The sequence below is a fragment of the Camellia sinensis genome, chromosome 8 (genome assembly GCF_055761805.1).
Source record: "Camellia sinensis isolate YWXY chromosome 8, ASM5576180v1, whole genome shotgun sequence".
Lineage (NCBI taxonomy): Eukaryota > Viridiplantae > Streptophyta > Magnoliopsida > Ericales > Theaceae > Camellia > Camellia sinensis.
Genome location: NC_138968.1, coordinates 140,031,322 through 140,052,144, shown reverse-complemented (window position 1 = coordinate 140,052,144; position 20,823 = coordinate 140,031,322). Strand labels below are relative to the sequence as shown.

The window sequence follows — 20,823 nt, the reverse complement described above, 5'->3', positions numbered from 1 at the left end:
AAAACGCCGCCTATAGTCATATAACAACGTTTTTTAAACGTCATAAAGCTATAGCGACGGCCGCAGCATCCGCGTTTGGTATTAAACGTCACAAAAAGAATTAGCGACGTTGTTGTACCTATAACGGCATTTTTTAAACGCCGCTAAAAGCAGATTTTCCAGCAGTGTGTTTGGCAGATCTTTTCTAATGTGTTATTTAAAAGTAAATTAAAGTTTTTATTTTTAATTTCTTTTCTTTTTTCTAATGTCAAGGTGCATAATTTAGTTAAAAAAATATGAAACTTGAGAGAATTAAGGTTCTTAACTTCATTAGTTTCTTGCTTAAGAAAACTTGATTTCTTATTTATTATTTGTTAAGAGAGTTCCAACAAAAACCACCTAACGAAGAGACTGCCAGGAATTTATATTTTTAGGATCAATAAATTAAGGTGCCGTTTGGTAACATTTACGTTTTCAGTTTTTTGTTTATATTTACAAAAATTTAAAAAACTCAAGTAAAAACATGCTTGGTAAAATTTTTGATTTATAAATCAGTGGTGTCAGTTTATAAATTTGGCCAAAAAATGAAAACACAAAAAATGTGTTTTCATTTTGAGTTTAAGGTTTTTTTTTTTTTTTACCACCCAACCCTAGCCACCACCCGCCACCATTTTTCACCACCGTCTTTCGCCACCACCACCCACCACCACCACCACTCACCACCCACTTGCCGACACCACTCACCACCCGCCACCACCTCCTACCACCCACCCACTCGCCACCACCACCCAGCCCTCGCCACCACCACCCACCTGTCATTCACCCGCCACTACCATCCACCGCCCGCCACCTACTTGCCACCACCACTCACTGCCCACCTGTCACCACCAGCCACCCACCACCACCACCCACCTGCCACAACCACCATCATCACCCACCGCTCATCCGCCACCCACCTGCCACCACCACCCACCACCACCACCACCACCACCACCACCACCACCACTACCACCACCACCACCACCCACTCGCTACCACCTACCACCCGCCACCGCCACCCACTTGCCACCACCACTCACCACCCACCACCACCACCACTACCACTACCACCTACTCGCTACCACCCACCACCGTCACCCACCCGCCCACCCTTACCACCCATCACCCACCCGCCACCACCCATCACCACCCGCCATCCGCCATCAACCTATCACCACCACCTACCACCCGCCGCCACCACCACCCATTCGCTACCACCCACCACCCACCCACTACCACCATCCGCCATCCGCCACCCACCTGCCACCACCCACTCGCTACCACCCACCACCCGCCCGCTACCATCCACAACCACCAGCTACCCACCACCTACTTACCACCCACCGTCACCATTTTCCACCACCGTCTTCCGTCGCCACTTGCCACCACTTGTCATTTCTAACTCTTTTTTATATTTTAAATTTTTTTTAAACATTTTGTCAATTACCAAACGCGTTTGTAGTTTATGTTTTTCTAAAAATAAACAAAAAATAAAAAAAAACCAGTTTATAAAATTTTTGTAAATATAAACTGAAAACGTAAACGTTACCAAACACACCCTAAGGTTTTGTTGTTGTAGAACTTACAACAGACACCCCCATTTTTTAGAGGATTTTCCATACATCTCTTATCTACTTGTCTGCAAATCAGAATCATAATTTATGTAATTGTATTTGGATTTACTTCTGCTGTCAATGGGGATATATACCAATATCGAGAAATCTTAGAATTTTCGTGGCATAAAATGTGAAAGCATAACTTCCTACAATATCTACCTTTTGTTTATCTGCTATGTCTGTAGTCATCGAAGAACCAAATAAAATAATACAAAATTCCTCTTTTATTAATAGTCAGTTCTCGTATCTATTTCTTTTTATATAATCAATTTGATGAATAAAAACAAATTGGATTCAGTTTAATTGTGCACCCAAGCTTCAACTAATTGGTTCCATAATTGTCACTAGGAAACAATCAAACTTGTTTCAAGTTAGGCCATTCTCATGATACAAGAAGACAAATCAAATATGTTGTTTACTCACCAAGAAGAGACATAATCCTTTCCTATTTTACTTTAAACAGTCAAGTTTGCAGTGCTCTGAACTTATTTTCTAGAAGGAATTATTTACAAAGAGATAAATTACTATTCTTTGATATGCTTCTGAGCAAGCATCTTTACAATTATATTTACATTGTACGTTGCATGATTGCAGAGTATGGTATGGGAAATGAGGTGACAACATCTGGTGATGTGTATAGTTATGGTATCCTTTTATTGGAAATGTTTACGGGGAAGAAACCTACCGATAACATGTTTAATGATAGTCTGAATCTTCATAACTTTGTTAACATGGTTTTACCTGAAGAGGTAGTGAGCATTGTTGATCGAACACTAGTTCAACAAAGAGAAATGGGGAAGGCAAGCACAAGCATCAACAACACTCAGAATCAGAGCTCTGCTGACACTCGAAAAATTCATGAGTGCTTGATTTCGATACTTAATATTGGAATTGCCTATTCACAAGAATTACCAGGAGATCGACTGACCATTAATTGTGTTGTTACTCAACTGCATGTGATCAAGAACAACCTTCTTGGAACTGATGGTCTTCATGGAGGCAGAAGAGCTAAGATTGCAGCGTGATCATGAGTAGGTATGACCTTGCCACCTTCTTAGTAACTATAATATACCTGCTTTTAATACTGAAATTGCCACAATTCTGTACTAGGCTGACAAACTTTAGTTTGTCTTGTGACACATAAATCATAAGGACTTAGATATATGTTATACTTCACCCAGATGATCACATTCTTCAACATTGACATTTTGAATGTGATAAAAAAAAAACAGTTATAGTTCCTGTCAAGCATGATGATTTCAGTATCAATTGCAAATTCTTTTCTGCATTGGTTTTTGATCCCCTTTCATGTTTGAATTCTCTCAAGTTGACTATCTCAATTTGAGAGAGCGTTTGGGCTTGGTGTGCTCATTTTGGGGTCAACCTTAGTGATCCAAATAGTTCACTTTTTAACTTAATGAGTAGAATATTCATTCAAAAAATTAATTAACATGATCGGATATCAGTAGCTATATATTTGAATCACATTTGTATTATTAATGAAGTTTTCTGTACATTTAAAATAATAATAATAATAATAATAATAATAATAATAATAAACAAAAAAAAAAAAAACTCCTGAATATTAATTTTTTCCAGATACTATACTGGTAGCAAAGCTAAGAAGTTACACTATCAGAGCCTTTGAGGCTTGTCTATTTCCCAAGGAGAGCAACATTGTTTACATTGCACTAGTTTCCCAGAAAGAAAGTTGTTAGGGAAAATATGTGATTCCCCACAAGTAAATTAATTAATGGGAATAAAAATTAATGCGAAAAAATTAAATCAAAAGCAACACAAGAATTTTTACGTGGTTCCTCAATGTGAGGTATCTCCGGGATCGAAATCCGATTCCACTATCAACCAAATAGTTTCCAAACGATTACAAACGAGACACTAATGGTCTCACAAATTCCAAATAATTACAAATAAACAAGAGGAAAGACCTCACCAAATAGATGAACAAAAATCTTCAAAACAAGAGTTAAAGAAAAACCCAAAATAACGAACCAACACCAACCGAAGATGCTCCAAAACCGAGCTTAAAAAAAACCGAAATTGAGCCAATATGTAGCAGCCCCGTATAGACCAAAACCCACCAAATTGATAGCCGCACCGTGCTTCGGAAAAGGTGAAGAGCAAACAATATATATATATTAGTTATATTATATATGTTGTGAATCTTGGATTTTGGAATCAAACCTTAATTGTATCCAAATTAAATTAAGTCTTCACAAATATAATATATAAAAAATATATTATACCTAAATCAAGCTAAATTAAAAGTCTTTAACAAACTAATTGGGTTCCACACTTCAATAAGGAGGTATACCCAACAAAAGTAAAATAGGATATTTTAAGAAAAATGACATTTTTTTGCATCTGCATGTATTATGGGTTACACTTTGCAACCATTCCATGAATTTTGCATATCTGCAATTAAGCTCGAAACATGAGCATTTGCGTATCTACAGTTCTATGTTTTTTCTTTTTTGATCTTTATGACCATTTGTTTTATAATAGTATACATTTATTCAATAAGGTACTCCCAAAAATATATATATATATATATATATATTTGAAGTTGCTTCAGGTTCTCATTTGTGTTTTCTTTTAGTTGTTTATCATTTCTCATCTAATTATTTGAAGTTCTAAATATATAATTATTTTTTCTCTTCTCCTAGGTGCTTGAGTTTTGATTGGACTTGAAGATATTCGTTGACTCAACAACCGCGTGACGCTGCAAATTATTAAATGCAACTTTTCTCATTTAAATGTATTTTATTTTAAGAAGACTACGCATGATTTGCAATGGGAGAAATGTTTTATATGCATTTGTAATTGTAAATCTCATTATTTTCTTGAAGTGAGAAAAAAAAATTACATATAGCATTACTGAACATCCATTAGGATTGATGGTGTCCCTAAAAATTTGAGTACTTAGAGAATATATATATATATATGCAGGGCTATTGAGGTGGCAAATGTTAATTGGTCATTATAATATTTTTTTAATAAATTATACCGACACAATTATTTAAAGGTAAATTATAGTAAACTCCTTTAAATTATGGCCCGTGTGCATTTTGTCCTTTTGAATTTCAAAACTCAATAGTTAATCTCTTTAAAATATTATTTTATTACAGTTAACTTTTTTTATTATGATTTTGTTAGAATTTACAAAAAATTAAATTTTTGAGATAATAATGCAGGCTATTGATTGTTTTAAGATAATAATACTCTTATTTGATGCTTTCATTTGAACTTTGTCTTTCTGATCTTAGTGACAAAGTGTAAATGAGATCATCATATAAGAATATTATTAACCTATAATTTTAATAAATGTATCATGTGCTTTATGCATGATCGAATTTTTTTGTAAATTTCTAACAAAGTCCTAATAAAAAAGGTTAACTGTAATAAGATAATACTTAAAGAAGTTAATTGTTGAATTTTGAAATTTAGGGGGCAAGAAGTAAATGAGTCATAACGGTAATTTATCCTTATTTAAATTACAGTCAGCAATAGTATGAAAAAAGGGTAAATTACATTTTGCCCCGTTATGTTTAGTCATTTTTTCACTTTATTTTCCTATTTTGGCCATTCATGTTTCAAACGTTTCCTACTTTACTCCTAAAGCTAACTTTTGCTCAAAATTAGACAAAAAATATCACAATAACTGTCACATAACATACAAAATATATTATTACAGTATAGTACAGTTTAAGTTTATGTCAGAAGTGCGAGTTATATATAATAAAATGTTTTTATGCTATGTGAGTATCAATGTGTCATTTTGTCTAATTTTGAACATGAATTGACTTTAAGAGTAAAATGAGAAAAACCTAAAACATGAATGGCTAAAGTGAGAAAAAAAAAAAAAAAAAAACCTTTAAGGGCCAAAGTGAGAAAGTGGCCAACTATAAAAGGGGCAAAGTGAAATTTACCCTATGAAAAAAATATAGAGATATAACAAATTTGTATTAGTTTTAAAAAAAATTACAGATTCATGATAAACTTTATACATTTTAAGGGAAATTCTAATATACACCTCTTTAAATAAGATGTACTACATACACCCCTAATTATGTCATTTTCTTCTTTAGTTATGATATTATTTTAGTTATTACTCATGAATTCTTTAGTTATATGTAATATTATATTTAGTTATGACAAAACTTTTTTTTTTTTAATTATAACTTAAAAAATTAAAATTATGTCATTTTTTTTTAAAATTAATATTTCTTCTTTAATAATTAAAAGGATACTTGAGCCAAAAATCCAAATCTCAAATTTATTCGGCCAAAGGTCCAAGCGTTAGAATACTTTGTCTAAAACAACAACAATTAAATAAAATGACCAAAATACCCCTATATATATATATATATATATATCACATACATGGTTTTGAAGAACAAAAAAACAATACTCTCTCTCTCTCTCTCTCTCTCTCTTTCCTCCGCTCTGCTGTCGTTGCTTCTTCTTTTCCGTTGCTGCTCTATTCTCTCATTTGCCGCGATATCTAGATTTGTAGCTTCTCTCTCTTTCTCTCACGTTCTCTCTGTAACGCCCCTCAAAAAAATACATAAAGCCCATCATTTTAGACATGCATTGATATAGAAGAAACCAACAATTTCTATTCATCAGAGTAGTTCTTACAACAGTATTACATGTTAACAACAAAAGCAAATGCCCTACGGGCTTACAGCTTTCCAAGTTAACACTTGGTTACACAAAAGAAGAGTACTAACTCTTTACAAAATAAGCTCTTGGCTTGGTATACATGTAATACAAACAAAATAATCAAAAGAGTCACCAACTCCCATAATCATCCAAGTTATGTCCTTGGAGGTGGCATGCTACATGTACCTGAAAATAATGTCCCATATAGGGTGAGCCACAGCCCAGCAGAAATATGCTAAACACAGTATGAGCAATAACTAAGACATTACCAATTGATAAATGTTCAATTTCCATAAATCAATTCATAACCCATTCCATTCCATGACCACTATGTTCATGCTTCATTCTAGTTTCCATTTCTTATCAACTTCACAATTTACATCAACGGCTCAGAACCTGGCCAACCACTTATATGAGACGGTGACTCATATTAAACATTTCCCATTTTTACGATAGATAAACATACTAGTTGTATCAACATTTCAACAGATAAGCATACAAGCTGTATCCACATTTCAACAGATATGTATATTAGCTATATCAACACTTCTAAAGATAAGCATATGAGCTGTATCAACACTTCCAAAGATAAGCATATGAGCTGTATCAACACATTATCTGACAAGCATATGAGCTGTATCAGTGGAGTCCATCCCCTATCTCCTCCCAAACAACATCCGGTTTAGAGGTCCATCCCCTATCTTCCCCTAAACCGTGCATCCCCTATCTCCTCCCACACACACAACGTATATACACAAAGGTCATATACACAATTAATCAATACATAACGTTAATGTATTCTATCAACCGTCATACTCTATGACATATCCAATTGATTAGTTTTAGTTTGCCTAATCATCATGCATTGTCTACAACAATCAAAACTACCCTCCACTGGTAGTCCAAGCAATTATTTCTAAACAGATAATAAAAGCTCCAACAGATAAAATATCAATGTTTTCAAAAGTGAGCGATTAATAAATCTAACTCCACTATTCAACCATATAATGAACCAATTTCATTATTTCCAACTCAATTCCATAAAGTCACAACTTTCCCAAATTAATTATACCAATTAATTTAAACAATAAATTAGGGCTTTTTCTCCCAACTCTCAATATCAACTCAAAGGTTCAAATATCACCAACCAACAACTATATCATCATTTTGGAACCCAAAATACATATTATGAGCCCAAAATCACAAAACCCTCTTTAGCACATTTTGAAACCCTAAGTCCCAAAATCAACCATTTAACCAATAAACTCAAAATCTAGGTTAAAACCCATAAGAGTGAGTAGGAATCCCTATCTCAAAAGTTGACACCCAACGAAGAAGATGATGAAAAATGAAGTTGCTCCAAATCACAAGTTTCTCGGATCAAGAGATAGCCCTCGACGATCAACAACCTTTTTGTAAAGGCCAAAGGTGAAGAAACAACTCTAACTAGAGAGAGAGGCTCAACAATGGAGTTTTCAGAAAAGTAAGAGAGAGAAGAGATGAGAAAAAGTGATTTAAAAATGCCCCACAGCTGACTGTTATACGACATTCCCGCTCGAGCGGAAAACACAACGCTCGAGCATCAAGAACAGAAAACTGAGTCCGCTCGAGCGCAAGAAGGCCCGCTCGAGCGCCAAGACACAAGAATAAAGTATATCCGCTTGAGCGAGAAAACCAGTCCGCTCGAGCACAAATCCCCCTCTCCCAGAACTTTCACCAAGATAGTACTACCCGCTCGAGCGCCAACAAACTAGCTCGAGCGCCACCCGCTCGAGCGCAGGAAACCCGCTCGAGCGTAGAAATCACACCTGCAGAAGTTTTGTAGGGACGCGAAATACTGGGAGTGTGCAATCTCCGCTCGAGCGCTAGAGCACCCGCTCGAGCGGACAACCAAAAACCAAACTCCGTTCGAGCGCAGAAAAACCCGCTCGAGCGTAACACCAAAAACCTGGGCAACGAGATTTTAGACCAAGGTTCTACCCACCTGCTCAAAACATACTCAACCCATCCCAAAACTCAAACAAAAGAAGTAAAGGATGACAACAAGGTATACAACCACCAATTCCACGGAACCAAGGTCCGGAATACGACAGAACAGTAAAGGGACAACTGGGATCGCTATAACATCCATCATCGCTTTGGCTCCTCCGCCATTGTTATTCCTTCGCCGCTCCTTCTCTTCCATTGCCGCTGCTTCTCCGCCGCGGGATCCAGATCCGTAGCGCACTGACTAGGTCACCACAGTCGCCACCCTAATCTGATGATGCAGATTTGAGAAAGCTTTTGACTAAAATAGAGATTTGTTAGATCTGTATGCAAATCAGATACATACAAGCTTATGTATTTGTATAGAACAACAAAATACAAGCATCGATCTCTTTTTCTCTCTACAACTTTTTCATTCATGGGGAGTTTTGATTTAGAGAATGTTTAACATGCTTATCTGTGGTTTGGCCAATGTGATTTGTGTTTATCTGTGCTTTGCATTATTGTGGTTTATGCTAGTTAGAATAGTAAAGAGAGAGAGAGAAAAGTATATGAACTGTATTATTGAATAATTCCAATACAATAAGAGAAGCCTGTATATATAGGCCAAGAAACCTAAGTGTATAAAAATCCTAAGCATAGATAAGTATACAGCTAACACCCCCTCAAGCTCAATGTGGTAATGTAGCGATCCCGGTTTCGATCCTTCTTTCATGTTTTGCCACTTCGACTAGACCGGTCGGGGGTCGAACTGCTCGGTCAGCTCGTGGGTGTCTAGGGGGCGGCGCCCCTTGGCGGATCGAAGGGCAGCGCCCTGGCGGAGATCGAGTTACCCGGTCAGCTTGCGGGGTCCAGGGGGCAGCGCCCCTTGGCGGGTCCAAAGGCAGCGCCTTGGCAGGGGTCGAGTTGCCCTGTCAGCTTATGGGGGTCCAGGGGACAGCGCCTCTTGGAGGGTCCAAGGGCAGCGCCCTGACAGGGGTTAAGCTGCCCAGTCAGGTCGTGGGGGTCCAGGGGGCAGCGCCCCTTGGCAGGTCCTAGAGCAGCGCCCTGGCGGTGTTGAGGGGCAGCGCCCCCAAAACAAAAATGCAAAATGCATTAGAAATTGCTTGTCCGCTCGAGCGGCCGTTTATGCGCTCGAGTGGAGAATGTTTAGTTTCAAAAGTTTGACATGTCTGCAAAAGTACTAGGATAGTGTATTTGACGCTCGAGCGGGGCTTTCCATGCTCGAGTGAACCATGTATTATATCAGTTCGTGAATTTGATATTTCACATCACTTTTGTATATCTCTCTCTCTCTCTAAAAACATTTCCTCTCCCTTCTCTTTACATTTCCTACCAAAAACCTCACAAGGTCTTTGATTTCTTCAAATCCTTTGGGATTTGGACCTAAGTTCTTTATCAAAGTTGGTTAACTCCTCGAGGACTTCGTTGTGTGCGGTGAAGATCGAGTTTGGACACCATTGATTTTGGGAGTTTCATCTCATTTCTTCTTCAAAACTTGAGGTAGGGATTTTCTTAGAGTTATATATATATATATATATATATATTTGCAAGATCTAGATGATTTTCAAAATCATCCTTCGATAGCTTTGAAAATTGATTGTTAATTCAAGAAGTTGAGCGATTTTGAAAGTGGGTTTGTCTCTTGTTCTTTTAAAATGATCTCATAGGTTTTGATCTTTGTTGATTGAAGAAAATATGATTTTGGAAAGTTTTCTTTCAAAAGATTTGAGTTGTATAGTTTTGGTGAGAAAACCTAGAATTTGAGGATTTTTTTTTAAGAGACTAAAAATCCATGAATGATATTGTTATATTTATTTTGTGTGTCAAAATAAATGGATGTTTGGAAAATTTTTTATTTATATTTATATAAATGATGAATTTCAGGGAATATGAGAATTGTTGTTCATTTTGGAAATTATTGTTCAAAACGTTGAAATAGTCTTGTAATGACTAATTGTTGAGGATACTTGAGAAGAGGGAATTGTGTTATTCCTTGGATGATGAATTGGAATGAAAATATTTATATTCATCTTGTGTTATTGGCATATCAATTAATTTGATTACATTAAACTTTGAAAGTTAATTTGAAAGCTTGCATTGAGAAAAGAATGTTGAGAAACAAGTTTCCAAGAATTGGTTTTGGGATAAATACGGTGGTAAGTCTTGACAAGTGGTGTAGATGAAATTGAATAGGTGTCGAGCCTTCTAGTTAATACTAGTAAAAATAACAGATTTTAAGTGTCGAGCCTTCCAGTCAATGCTGGCAAAAATGAAAAATTGGTAGTACTTGTATAGTCTACTTGCAGACACCGACCTAGGGATTACCAGAGTTGTATTTACCGCCCCTTGAATTAAATTGATAAATATTGAACAATTGAAATTGCATGACATCATTGAGCATGATGGTTTTCAAAAGATGAAAAATGTGATTTATCTTCAAAAAGAACATAGCATGACATATGCATTTCATCTCTTGAGACTTGTATAAAATGTATATATTTTGTTAAGAATTTCTTACTGGACTTTATGCTCACCTTATGGGATTTTGTGCAGGAAAGGATGTGATGATTCCACATAACTAAAGGCTAGAAAATGTGTGTATTGAGAGTACAAAACTCTCATTCTGCTGTGACTCTGTCTGTAAGCCAAGGGCTGTATTTGTGTGGGTTTGAATAACCATTTTGTGTAACCAGGCTTAAGCCTTGGAAACTTGTAAATCCTTAAGGGTATTTATTTGTTTAATTACTTGTTGTTGGACTAATGTATTATCGGATGAGGAATTATTTACATTAAGAAATGCAAGTGTGGGATTGTATAATTGGCTTTCCTTTAAAAGGGCCATGATTATTGTATTGTCATTTGGGTATGAAAATTGGGGCGTTACAGGTGAGGCGGGTATTAACTTGAGCTTGGAGAAGAGATCATAAGAACGTCCGAGAGGATAAGCTTTGGTGAAAAGGTCGGCGGTCTGATCAGTAGAGGTAACGAAGAGAAGACGAACAGTGCCCTGAGTAACATGTTGTCACATGAAATGACAATTTATCTCAATATGTTTGGTGCAATCATAGAAGACATCATTGTGTGCAATTTGAATAGCACTCTGGTTGTCACAATCAGAGGAGACTCGTTTTAGGCTCTCAATCTAAGAATGTGGATTTTGTTGTTTCTACACCATCGTCACGGAGTTCCTTATCTTCACAGCCTACTAGTTTATGCAATTATTGTCATAACTGTGGCCTACCAGCCACTCATTCTTTTGATCAGTGCCAGGTTCGCGAATGCTTTACTTGCCACAAGACTGTTCCAGGTCATCTCCAACGCCATTGTTCTGGTTTTCGCTCTGATACCAAGTTAGAATAATATATATATATATATATAGAGAGAGAGAGAGAGAGGGAGAGAGAGAGAGAAGTATATGAACTATATTATTGAATAATTCCAATACAATAGGAGAAACATGTAGATATAGGCCAAGAAACCTAAGTGTACACGAATCAGTGTACAAGAAACCTGGGTGTACAAGAATTCTAAGCATAGATAAGTACATAGCTAACAATGCTTATTTTGTTAATTTGATTTATGTTTATCGGTGGGTTTTCCTCTCCACCAAGATTTTGTTGTTGATGATGATGATGAAACAGTAATTTTTTGATTTTGTTTTTGCATTGAACAGGTAAAAATGAGATATATATATATATATATATATATATAATGGAAGATTACTTAGCTTCTATAGATAAAAATTAAATAGATATGAAAATTTGTACAAATAAAAATATTGAATAGATAAAAAAATTAGACAGATAAAATTTGGACAGATAGAAAATTTGCACATATAAACAAAAAAATGAACAGATAGGCGAAAAATTTGAACAGATAGTCAATAAAAAGTCAAATAGATAGAAAAAAAAAAATGGGTAAAATTGAAAATAAAATATTCTCCAGAACTTCTCACCAAATTATTTCACAAAGTGTGAATTTTTCACCAATAAAAGAAATAACTGAACCTAATGTCTTAGACAATTGTTAGAGTGAATTTTTTACTAATTTTTTCTAATTAAGATCATAAATTTTTCATTAATCTATAATTATTTTTGACTTGTAAAATTTCCAAAAGAAAATAATGTCCAGAACTATTGCCCCATGCCCCACGAACCCACGGCATAGCGCAAGCCCACCAGCCCCATCATCTTTACCGTATCCCACCCCACCGTGAGATCAGAGCTACTACCACCACCACTCCATGACCAATCAAAAGCCACCACCGCTTCACTCCACCGGACACCACCGCCATGTCAACAGTCCTACTCATATCATATCATCCACACTTGGCACAACAACTACAGACCACTAGGCCAGATCAAATCCCTCCTTGCACAACAGATCGGAGTAGTATTATTATATGTATCCAAAAGACCTAAATCAACCAACTATAGATGAATAAATTATCCATTTATGTGTGTGTATATATATATACTAGTGGTGTGGCACATGCGATGCATGTGCAATTCAGATAAATAAGCATAAAAACAAATAATAAAGAAATTAATGCTATAATATGTATATTGTCTAAATGGTAAGAGTGTTCTTAATGAAACCCAAGGTCTTGGGTTCAAATCTTACTCATGCCTTTGAATAATATTTTTTTATTTTAGGATAGAAAAATTTGCCACGTGGCAGAAGGAGAAGCTACCACACTATTAGACACCAAGTCATGTGCTCACATATATAATAGTATAGATATACATATTTATGCCCAATCTACAGAACAAATCCAATTCCTCTAGAGCGGTGGTTCTTGATGAAGCAATTCGCAATTGGTGGTGGTTTGCAACGATGGGATTTGCGATTTCCAGTGGTTAGCTATGAGCAATGGCTGTAGTGGTTAGCTATGTATATATATATACATATTTGTTCCTTTTCACTTCCTATCTTGGTTTAACTTCGTTGTTTCTGGGTTCACAGATTACAGCCCAAACTCCAAAATCTAGTATGTAATGTAGTGGTTTTCTACTCATTTTCTGCTATATAAGGATATATTGATATCTGATTTGCATGCTTCAGTTCTCATGGTTGCCTGTTAGTGCATAAACAAATTAGGCACACCAACTGTTCGACAATATGCCTGAATATACGGACTAAAATATTAGAGGACTTCCCTAATTGAAAACTTACTAAAATAATCATAAATATATATATATATATATATATATATATATATATATATATATTCAAGCTTGCAATAAAACCCCATCTATGCTCAACAACGCAAAATAAATGCAATCAATGAGAGCCATTGTTGTGAGCAACAAATGAGCATAACCTGTTTACTCACAAAACAACCCATTGAAAATGGGTGAATATTCATAAAAGTTAGAGACCTTATATTTAGAAACTATACTAATGATGCTAAAGACTTCTATCTCCACTAACAAAATTGATGGATTTCTAGCTTTAAAGACATTACATTAAAATTCAAAAAACAAAGCATTGAAAACTTAGGGCTGGTTTGGCATAGACTATATAATCCATCTTTTTATCTTTTTATTTTTTTCCCATCACATTACCTCTCTACTTTTCTGCACATCTTTTCGTAAAAAGACAAAAAGTACACTTTTTTAGGACATCCCAAACCTTATTATTCTTAGATGCAAAAATATTTCATTGTGATTCTTCATTTTCATGGGGTTACTTTTGGGTTTCCTCCAACTTGATTTGGGTTATAAACCACAGGCAAAAATGGTGTCCCTCCCAATTGTGTTACTCAGTTTGAAGTGGATCTCATCTCATGGATCATAGATGTTGGCAAGGATGGTGGAATTTTTAAGAAAGTGATGGAGAAGGGAGAACAAATTGGTCCAGCCAGTGATTTAGATGAAGTTTCGGTAATATAAATTGTTTGTTTATTATTAATTATTTGGTTCCATATGATTTTCATTGATGACAAGTTCTATGTTTTTAGGTTGTTTAGGGCCGGCTCTGAGGCAAGGCAGCAAGTTTGTCACCTCGAACCCTCAAATTTTGTCTAGAAAATAGGGTCCCTAAATAATTTTCGATCTTAAGTTATGTTTAGTCCATTAAAATTAATAAATAAAAGAATGAATGAAAATCACTCCAACATAATGTCCAAATAGACTAATAAGAAATGATCATTCTATTTAATTTTCATTTCATTTCAATGAATCAAACACTACATAATAGTATTTAATTTAAAAACTTTTTTTAAACAATTGAATTCGTGAATTATTTAAAAGTAATGAATGGTTGTTTGCCAAATGCATGAATTATTTATAGAATATTATTTGATTATACCAATTATAATTGTCTTTAGAAATATATATATATATATATATATATATATATATATTTTAAGTTGAAGTTTATCAAATTTTACAATTCAATATACTACGTCAGGAAAAAGTTTGAATAAACTAATATTGTTGACAATCGAAAATGTTTAAAATTTATTTCAATATTAAAATATGTATGATGATTGGGCCTCATTTTTTGGGTTTGCCTTGGGCCCCAAAAAAGTTAGAGCCGCCCTGTTTAGGCTGCAGTTTTCAACTGTTATTATTCTTGTTAGAACATTGATTCACGGATTTTTTTTGGTTTCTGATGCAGTGAAGTATCAAGTGAGTCTGGATGATGGTGCTATGGTTGCAACAACACTAGAAGGGAGTCGGATTTCATGTGAAAGTAATTGGCTATTAAAATCATGATTTGCATTTGTTTTCAATGTTTTGGATTAAACATTTATAATGCAGTGAAGTATAAGGGTATAGTTCAACTAGCATCTTTTATAGGAAAATCATTATGTTTGATTCTCTTAGGCCATTTTTGTCCGGCATTGCCAAAAGCACTCAAGACCATGAGAAATGGAGAGAAGGTCAATCTAATTATTCAACCTAAGTAGATGTCCTCCCTGTTAGTTACAACTCACATGCATGCAGAGGAGAGAGTCCAAAGAAGATGGCGTACGAAGATGTAATAACCCTCACCACTGCTTACTGATAAACAGTGATTACCGTTAAACTGAACTGATTATGACTGATAATTGAACTGATTAAAGTACTGAACTGACTGACCGAAATTGACACTGAAATGAATAAATATATCTATTTGAATTGCATTTTATCTGTTGACTGTTTGTTTGATCTGTTCGTGTTTTATGTTTAAACTGCTAATTGAAGGCCTTATCGGCGGCCGAACCGGAAATTGATTGATGTTTTATGATCATCATAATTAATGTGATTTTATGGCATCTTTATTTGAAAACTGATTAGGGATGATTAAATTAGATTAATTTCAGCTAATTAGAGAGTTTGGCGTAATTACACTTTTGCCATTGTTAGTGGGCCTCTTATTATAACATATTAGAGCCTTGTGTTGCCTCAGCCGACCAAGAGAGGGAGAGAGTGAGAGAACTTGAATTTCATCTTGAATTGCTTGAAACTTGGAGAATTACTTGCTAGTTGAAGTATAGATTGCATCTTTGAGCTCCTAGTCTTCTAATTCAAGCTCTAGGTAAGGATTTCATCTTCTCATTCTTGTGTTTGAACTAATTCTTGCATGGTTCATGTCTAATTGTAAAGCTAAGTCATGAATTGGTTCATTAATGGTGAATTGAAGCTCATTTCTTGCATGCATGTTAGTGTTGTTGGAGTTTGAGTTGAGTTCATGGCAAAATGTTACTTGCATGTTCATAATTATGTTTAAGTCCATGTTTTCATCTTGTTCTTGAAAGATTTGGCTCACTAGAGCATCAAATTGGAGCTTCAAAATGATTTGAATTCATGCATGTTTGCATGTTCTTCATATTCTTGAAAAATGGTTTGAAATTGGGTTTGAATTAAACACCCTTGGGCTTGATTTCTCAAATTGAGCTTTGAACCATGTTGTTCTATGTGTTTTTACATGTTTTCCAGAAAATGGGCCCAAGAGGATTGGTTTTGATGCATTTGATTGTGAGTTTGAGCTTGGAGGTGCAATCTGGAATTCCCAGATTTTGCACTTACGCTCGAGCGGGGACAGTGGCGCTCGAGCGTGGAATCCGAGCATCCAGCATCTCTCTGCACTGTTTTACAGTCCGCTCGAGCGTAGGATCGGGCGCTCGAGCGGAGTCATGTCTCAAGCTCGAGCGGGCGTCGAGCGGAGATTTCACCCATCCAGTACTTTTACAGTACGCTCGAGCGGGAAAGTTTACGCTCGAGCGTGTACCTTTGTTGCATGACCGCTCGAGCGGGGAAACCTGCGCTCGAGCGGGCCTCTGTTTTTCTGAAAATGCTTTTAAATGTGCATCTTTGCATCCTCATCCCATTCTAGGCATTCTTAGGCCTAGTTTAGGGCATCTTGTTGAGGATATAGATGTAGAACACACCGAGGCATTAGGGATTAAGTTATTACCTTTCCCAATTGTGTGGCTTAGTGTGTTCAATCTGTTAACTGTGTAGGGTTGGCGACTGGGGAGACACGCTCTAGCATACTGTAGCCCAAACTCTGTGAGTAACGATTGTGTAAAGATATGTTCGCAAATGATTATCTTCTGAACAACTGAACTGTACTGTTTTCTGAACTGATTAGTGTTAGCTGAATGAATGTATGTCCTATATTCTGAACTGTATTGTGGCATCCTTAGCACCTACTGTTTACTGTTACTGCGACAGAATTCTCTGTCGGTTCCCTCGTTGGAACCACTACTGTTTACTGACTGATGGCCATCATTACTGTTCGGTCTTTTAAGACCTACTGTTTACTGTACTGTTATGCTAATGGGTGTACCACATATGACTGTACTGACTGAATGACTGAATACTGTTTAAATGAACTGTTTTCATACTGTAAGGACATTCATTCTTAACCTCTTTACGCATTATGTTATTCACTGGGCTTTAGCTCACTGCTCATATATATATGTAGGTGTACAGGCACCAGACCGCGGCTAGGAGCGTCAGGGTACTCCAGTTTTGTCAAGCCAGCCTTTGTGCCTCACTGCGAGGTTCCGAGCCTATCGTGTTAAGGCTTAGGGGTGTTTTACAATTCCCCCTTCTGTACCGTCTTACTGTTTTGTATGGACTGAATGTTTACCGTACTGTTATCTAGGGTTGAGTCCCTAGTCTGAATGATTGTAAATATTGTGCATACTGTTCTGTGCTGTTTACGTATAAATGTATGGAAAATCTTTTTGCATACAGACTGTCACAGCTCATTGGGCATTGTTTATTTACTGTATTGGCTTTCGCCAGGCCCTGTACTCTATTTTACTGTATTACTGTTCTGTAGGGCTTCGGTAGTCTCGGATTACTGGCCGGTTACGGTACTAAACCCATAGGGCCAGGTTTGGGTCGTGACAGAGTGGTATCAGAGCGATACTTACCACGAGTTATACCGCACACACGTGTCCCAAATGAGCTACAGGGAGTCCTAGAAAAGTGATTAGGACATTTCATGAACTTGAAAAGTGTGTGGTTATGTTATGACTGAATATCTGCTAATGTGTTAAACTGTGAAACAAAAGACTGCTTATGTTTAAAACTGTTATAACTGCTTATAGTGGAATGGACAATGCAACTGAACCCGAATCCTCATCTACTGAGGCAAGAATGGAAAAAATGATGGAACTGATAACTGCTAGACTTGAACAACAACAGAACCAACAGCCCCCACCTCCTCCTCCTTCGGTACAGCCGGAACCTAATGCGAATGTGAATGATGGGGACATAATTGCTCTGACCCAGAAGTTCAGCAAAATGAAACCGTCATCCTTTCAGGGAGGCCTCGAACCGTTAAAAGCTGAAGCTTGGGTTCTAGAAACAGAAAAACTATTTGAAGTGTTCCCGTGCTCAGAAGCGAATAAAGTATTGTTAGCTACCTTCACTCTACAGGAAGAAGCTAGAAGGTGGTGGATGTTGATCCGTGATACAAATACTGTTATGACTTGGGCTCAGTTCAAGGAGTCCTTATTTGAAAAGTACTTCCCACAGTGTGTCAGGGATAGGAAAGTAACTGAGTTTGAACAACTGAAACAGGGCACCACGTCGGTTGCCGAATATGAAACAAAATTTACTGAACTTGCCCGTTATGCACCGCATATGGTGGATACTGAGTATAAGAAGGCCAGAAAATTTGAAGGCGGCCTTAATGTTGCAATTCTTGACCGAATAAATGTCTTGAAACTACCGACTTTCGTGGGTGTTCTCGACCGGGCATTGATGGCCGAGTCGAACATTGCAGCAGTGAAACAATCCGAAACACCAACAACTGAATGGCATGGTAAAAAGTAGGGTTTCAAATTCAAGAAAGGCAAGCAGAACCCGGCCAATAAGAAACAGAATACGGGGTCGACAACTAGCCCCAGTCAAGGGAGTGGGTTCATACCACCCTGTTCTGAGTGTGGCAAGAAGCACAAAGGGGTCTGCTACAAAATATCAGGAGCCTGTTATAGGTGTGGCAAAGTGGGCCACATGGTTAAAGACTGTCCTTTTACTCCACAAACTGGTAGTAAAGCTACACCAAGCGTAGCGGCATCAACTGTTACACCGAAACCGAACCCCAGAACTACCAGGAAAGAGCCTATGAGGCAGGGCCAAGTGTTTGCCCTAGTACCGGGAGACGTCCAGAATACCGAGACCGTTGTGTCAGGTATTCTCTCTATTTGTACTCAGACTGCTTATGTACTGATTGATTCGGGGTCTACGCATTCTTATGTGTCGCATGCTTTTTCACGTAAATTGAATAGACCCTTAGAACCTATGAATTATCTGTTAGCTGTATCATCACCCGTTGGGGGATCTATGACCTGTGCATACATGTACTCTGCTTGTGAAATCATTGTTGGAGATGCACATCCGTTTATCGATTTACTGCCATTGAATATTGATCATTTTGATGTCATATTGGGGATGGACTGGTTAACGAAATATCATGCCACCATAGACTGTGTAACGAAACAAGTAGTTTTCCATCCGCCTGGTCTGCCTGAATTTGTGTTTAATGGGGTTGGAGTAGTACCTCCCCCGTATCTGATTTCATCTGTGAAAGTTGTAAAATTGATTAGAAAGGGCTGTAAGGGATATTTGTGTTCTGTATTGACTGTATCTACTGATGATAATGCTAATGTGAACTATATTCCTATAGTCAGAGAATTCTCAGATGTTTTTCCAGACAATTTGCCAGGGGATTTGATTGACCGAGAGATCGAATTTACCGTTGATGTGATTCCCGGAACACAACCAGTTTCTAAAGCTCCTTACCGAATGGCTCCAACTAAACTGAAGGAGTTGAAAGTGCAATTGCAAGAACTGTTAGACAAGAAGTTTATCAGGCCCAGTACTTCACCGTGGGGCGCACCTATCTTGTTCGTAAAGAAGAAAAACGGCTCACTGAGACTGTGCATTGATTATCGTGAACTGAATAAGGTAACCGTAAAGAATAAATACCCATTACCACGTATTGACGATTTGTTTGATCAGTTATAGGGTGCACAAGTGTTTTCCAAGATTGATATCAGATCCGGATACCATCAGTTGAAAGTTAAACCAGATGACATTGATAAAACTGCTCTTAGAACGAGGTATAGACATTACGAATTTTTAGTTATGCCTTTTGGAGTCACGAACGCACCTGCTGCTTTTATGGACCTCATGAACAGAATTTTTAAACCATACCTGGACGACTTTATTGTTGTATTTATTGATGACATATTGATTTACTCCAAGAGTATAGAAGAACATGAACAACATCTGAGACTTGCCCTACAAACCTTAAGGGAACAGAAACTGTATGCTAAACTGTCTAAATGTGAATTCTGGCTTGACAATGTTATGTTTTTGGGGCATGTTGTTAGCAAAAATGGAATATCTGTTGATCCGCAGAAAATTGAAGCTGTAGTGAACTGGCCTAGACCGACAAATGTGACTGAAGTCCGAAGCTTTTTGGGATTGGCTGGATATTATAGAAGGTTTGTCAGAGACTTCTCCAAAATTGCCCTACCATTGACTCAATTGACTTAGAAGGGGATATCATTTGACTGGACTGACCAAAGAGAATCTGTGTTCCAGGAGTTGAAAACTCGATTGGTGACTGCACCGGTTCTTACTTTACCTTCAGGTACAGATGGTTATACTATATTTAGTGATGCTTCTCATAAGGGTTTGGGATGTGTTTTAATGCAGAATGGGAGAGTAATTGCCTATGCTTCCCGTCAACTGAGACCGCATGAAAAGAACTACCCGACCCATGACCTGGAACTTGCCGCAGTGGTATTTGCACTGAAAATCTGGTGTCACTATCTGTATGGGGTGACATGTGAAGTATATACCGACCACAAGAGCTTAAAATATTTCTTCACATAGAAAGAACTGAACATGAGACAGCGGAGATGGCTAGAACTGATAAAGGACTACTACCTACAGATTCTGTACCATCCGGGAAAAGCCAATACCGTTGCTGATGCATTGAGCCGAAAATCGATTGGAAACGTAGCATGTTTGCTTACCGGACAGAAAGAGTTGCTTTG

The 20,823-nt window shown here is 37.0% G+C and overlaps 1 long non-coding RNA gene across 1 annotated transcript; it reads left to right on the top strand.

The window, feature by feature from the left end:
* The first annotated feature begins 13,839 nt into the window (after positions 1 to 13,839).
* LOC114319612 (uncharacterized) lies at positions 13,840 to 17,498 on the top strand. The gene is made up of 4 exons (XR_003649481.2): positions 13,840 to 14,191; positions 14,931 to 15,005; positions 15,140 to 15,293; positions 17,226 to 17,498. It is a non-coding gene; the product is annotated as an uncharacterized LOC114319612 (long non-coding RNA).
* Positions 17,499 to 20,823: the final 3,325 nt, after the last annotated feature.